Source organism: Rhinopithecus bieti, unplaced genomic scaffold, assembly GCF_001698545.2.
Source record: "Rhinopithecus bieti isolate Rb0 unplaced genomic scaffold, ASM169854v2 scaffold_35856, whole genome shotgun sequence".
Lineage (NCBI taxonomy): Eukaryota > Metazoa > Chordata > Mammalia > Primates > Cercopithecidae > Rhinopithecus > Rhinopithecus bieti.
Genome location: NW_016815820.1, coordinates 1,985,042 through 1,990,089, shown reverse-complemented (window position 1 = coordinate 1,990,089; position 5,048 = coordinate 1,985,042). Strand labels below are relative to the sequence as shown.

Below are 5,048 nucleotides of genomic sequence, written 5' to 3'. Positions count from 1 at the left end.
CCTGGGGGACAGAGCGAGACTCCATCTCAAAAAAAAAAAAACAAAACAAAACAAAAAAAAAAAAAAAAAGAGAAGGAACTACACATATAATCTACAGGCCTAAAGCAGAGCTCATAAAATCTGATAGGTAAAGAGACCTTACTTTTCTTTGCTTCCCTTGCCAAAGTAAAAATTCATAAAGCACTCAAATCTATAGCCCCAATAGCAGTTTATAATCAAAATCTCAGAAGAGCAATGGAAATTGTATTAGATAAAATGTTCATAAGTATTTTTAAAAATCAAACATAACTACTATATAAACAAACAGATTAAAATAAACAACTGATATTGCCACTGATTCTACAAAGCACTTCATGGCTTGCATTAACCATGAAAATTTATACAAGGCTTTGCACGTGATTCAACTCTGGACACAGAACCCATTGAGATACGTTAATGTCCTAAAACACCCCTTTCACTACATAAGCTCTGAATAGGCTTAAAACAAGCACAGCCTGTGGGTAGCACTGTAGAATTTGGAGCTAGATTTTACTGTCCCCACCAAGTTCAGCCAGCCACAGAGCAACAAATCAAAGTTCCCATAAGCACATTGCACCTGCAAGACTTAGGTATACTCCAAGTCAAATATTTGCAATTTTTTCATCCCAAATCTGCACAAATGAAAAAATGCAGATCGCAGTGCCAGACTTCTAAATCTTCTCATAAGACAAAATGATCTGTAGTTTTACTCCAACATGCTCCATATCCTACCATGTATTGAGTCTCTAATATGATCATATGCCACGAACTGCTAGGAGTTTGCATACATTATCTCTAATCCTCATAACAAATCCCATTCTGCTGATGAGGAAACTGAGGCCAGAGAGGTCAAAGAGCCTTGTTCAATATCATAAGACCAGTAAATGGTGGAGCTGGGGTTTTAAATCTAGTCATGCCTGGCTCCAAAGCATCATCTCCACGAGCCTTCTTCAGCTAACGTCACTAACCACCCGCAGCACCAGTTCACCTCTATCGAAGTAAATTCAAGTGCTGATTGTCTGAAATGATGACAACACCTGAGAAAAATATCACACCTAAAATGGTAGCACAAGACCCAAGACTTCACAACAAGGAGGTGCAGTTATGTCCTTTAGAATAACTAGTTTTAAAGGCTATGGTTCAAAATACAAGACAATCCACTTTTTTTTTCTGTTGTCTATCAACTGACTTTTTATAACAAGGGAAATGAAACTCAAGAGTATATTCACATTTTTTTAAGTAAAATTATCTAAAACCCCTGAGAAAAGGGTGACTTCAAAAGTTCACATTCTAGTTTACCTCTTCGTTAGGCTTCAGACACTCAAAAACAAAATCACATCAGTAGCATTACTAATCAACTTTTTTTTTCTACAGACTTGAAAAGTATTTTCTTACCACACTACGAGATTACTTCCCATACCTAGAACAGAAATGGAAACAGCTCTGAGTGTCACAAATCAGATCTTGAGACCACAGTTGCAGAAAGTAGGTGCTGTTTTCCCTTGAGTAGGAGCTGCTGATCTGAAACCTCCTAAGGGAAGGGTGTCTGAAGAAGAGTGTTGGAGAAACTAAAGCAAGCTGTTTGCATTAATGAGAGTGAACTGCTGGCACCACTACTCCTTAAGTGTTTCACTGCTATGCAATTGTTTTCCAGCTTCCAAGTTCCGAATTTGGCAGGGAGAGAATGCTGTTCTCACAACCGTATGTGTTATATGATCAGCTGCTCTATGATGTGTGGGTGTTTAACTAGGTAAGTGACTGGTTTAGAAGAGGTTCTGCAATACTAAATCAAGGAAGCACACTGTCCCCTGAGATTTTAATGGTCAGTATACTACAAAGCATATACAAAGAAAAGTAACCTATTTGCAACTCTGAAATGGTTTGGGTTTAGAATAGCCAAATGATTTCAGACAGTAAAACTTCAGGCATGACATGAACAAAAAATATAACTTGTAATATAAGGCACTGGCAGCATGTTTATGAGATAATAAAAGCGGCAATATTTGCAACTTCAGCATGCTTTCAAACTTTTGGATACGCTGCATAATTATTAGAATAAATGCTATTCTTCAGGTGTATGGAACAGGTTCTATAGGCAAGATTCCAAGGCTTCCTTGCCTACCAAAGTGCCAGTTAATATCATAAACTTCTTAGCTTCTCAGAACCCCGCCCCCCCCCGCCAAATGCAAAAAATATGAAGGTCTCAAAGGATTCTTTAACTGAAAAATGTCAGAATCGTAAGCTCCTAGAGAACCGGTACTGTGCTTAAAGTTACTACCCATTCCAACACTATCACAAGCTGGAATAAATCTCTCTTGATTGCAATACGACCAAAAGGCAAAAGCTGGGTGCAGAGTAATCTAAACAAAAATAGCTGATATTTATCACCTGCTTATTGATAGCTGTGCAAAGTTCATCCTAGGTTCCAGATTCTAAATATGGAGACTGAATTCCGTAACCGCAATTAAAATCCTTCCATTAAAACAAAATTTCCAGATGAATGATTTTGATGGCACCATCACCATTAAGACATGAAATCACAGTTAACAAAGTTGAAAAAAAAATCTTTTTTATGGAGCAGGTACACCGCTATGAGAATGATACAGCCTTCTTTTAAGAGATCAGATCAACTTCAGCCAACACATAAAGATTCAGTATAGGCATTATAAAACAGACCTTGGACTTTGCTGTTGAAATGTGCTACATTTAGAATCTGGTGCCAGGAACATACATCACCAATTGGTCAAGTCTAAGCAAATTATTTGGACTCTAGCTTTAACTATTTCTGAAAGACTCTCACATACATTTCCTTTTTACAGTAAGACAAGGAAATGATAATTTACAAGTACCTAACTTATCCTAATCAAAGAACAAAACACAAGGTTACATGCATAAGCTACTTTGTTGTTCACTGCTCAGGGCCAGACAATGTAACTCTAATCCTTAAAAGAAAAAAGAAAACCAACTAACCAACTGAACAAAACACACAACTCAAGTTCCTTTCACTTTTGCGTAACATAGGTCTTAACCTGAAGTCCCAGGACCAGCTTCAATTTGACTGTAGTGGCACACAAAATGTGTCTTTTTAATGGAGAAGACGGTTCTAAAGACTTCCAAGGCCCCAAAGATTACTAACCACTGAAGACAGTTCCGGGATCACTAAAACTTAATGAACAGTTTAAACAAAATTATACTAAAGATATTATCTATCTGAATACTGTGCACCGTCCTGATATAAACAACCAAGCTGCCTGCCACCACTGATAATCAATGTCAAGCCCCACCCACAAAACAGCCTCACTCGGCAACATCACCTGTATTCAGCTTAGACACCACACATCCCAGCAACAGCAGCTCCTCAATCCCTAAGCACACACATGTTGTCAACAAAGCATGTGCTAGTTGCCATTCCCAGAACAATACGGGCCTGGCCATCCTCTGGGGAAAAAAAAAAAAAAAAAAATTCCCATTCTTTCTTGAATACTACCCTACTAATACACTATGCCTTCATCATAGATCCCAAACATTACAACAAAATAGGAGAAACTTGCACACACCATATCTAATTAACTGGGAAAAAAGCATCACTCAGGTGTTCCTGAGGGTCCACGGGAGATGCACGTAAGGGAAACATTATGATAATGATGCTTGAACACGGGCACAATCTGGGGGCAAAGGCAGACTCACGCAGGAACACCCCGAGAACGTGGATGTGGAAAGCACCCTTCTCCAAAGGCACAAGCACATTCCTTTGATTGGCACAAGCCATTTCTGACAATGGATCCCGGTGACAGGGGCTGCTCAGCAATCAGGAAGTGAGTGTATGAGTGTGTCTGTGTGTTGTGGGGGAGGGATGCTCTAGTTGTGATCAAAGCTGGACCTTTTCAGAGGTCTCGAATCCTGAAGACAGACTTCGAGGTGAGGGGGGAGCATTTATCATTTCTACTGGAGACATCCCTCGACAATGAACATGTTACGTGGAGATGTAACGGGGGTGTCACTACCTTTGGTGTCTCCGATCTAAGAATCTTCAGCAGAGTCTGATTGGAGGGGAGGAGGAGGTGGGGGTGGAGAAAGGTCTGCATTACCCACTGGTGTGAGCGTGGGGCGGCCGGTGGCGGGTGTACATCAGACGCATTTTATCTGCTAGCGGCACAATACTCCTGGGGGTTGGAGGTTTGGGTGCAACCGCAGGGCGGGGGAGGTAGTGGGTGCAAGCCACCAGCTGCAGGGTAGGAGAACGCTCGCAGGAGGACCGGTGCAAATCTCCCCTCGGCCCGCTAACCCGTGCCGCCCCAGCCTCCCCTCAGGCCTCGGGGCGAGCGGACCAGCTGCAAAACTGCAGCCAAGCCCGGGTCCAGGAGGGAGGGGGCGAAAGGGCAGGAGCAGGGCACCCCCAGCCCAAGCTGGGTGCCCGAGGACCTCAGCGCCCGGGGCCTCCCAGCCGGATGGAGGCTGCTCCGGCCTAGCGCACGCAGCTGCCTCGGCGAAGGGTTACGCCGGCCCCCGGAGCCCGGGGCGGCCCGGCGGGCGGCGGAGAGGAAGAGCTGCCGGGGGCGCCGCTGCGACGGTGGCGAGTGCGTGGGGAAGGGGCCCTTACTCACCCGGGCCGGCGCCTCCGCCTCCGCCGCCCCGGCCGCCGCCTCGGCGGTCCATCCTTGCCGGCGGGGGCCTGCAGGCCGCGGCGCTCGAGTCACAACCGCCGGCGGGCCTGGCTCCCTGCCAACCGTCTGTCCTCAGGGCCGCTCCTCGAAGACCCGCCTCGGCCGCTGCCGCTGCCGCCGCCGCCGCAGCGCACGTGGCCGCCGCTCCGACGTCTCCGCGATCCGCTTCCCAGCGCGCGAGGGCGAGCGGGCCGGCGGGGCGGGCAGCACGGGCGGGGGCAGGGAGGGGTGTGCGTGTGTGGGATGTGTGTGCCGGAGGGGGCAGGAGGGAGGCGAGCGGCTGCGAGGCGCCGCGCGCGCGCCCCGCGGCCCCTTCCCTCGCCGGCCACCCCGGCCCAACAGGGATCCGCGACACCTCCCTCCGCC

General features: G+C 46.2%; 1 protein-coding gene across 3 annotated transcripts in view; it reads right to left on the bottom strand.

The window, feature by feature from the left end:
• The window catches only part of ZNF652 (zinc finger protein 652), an 83,625-nt gene extending 78,793 nt beyond the window's left edge, over positions 1–4,832 (bottom strand). For all 3 annotated transcript variants that reach the window (XR_001881844.1, XM_017854008.1, XM_017854011.1), the window contains exon 1: positions 4,623–4,832. The gene's annotated coding sequence lies outside the window, so the exon portion shown is untranslated. The remainder of the gene's footprint in view (positions 1–4,622) is intronic.
• Positions 4,833–5,048: the final 216 nt, after the last annotated feature.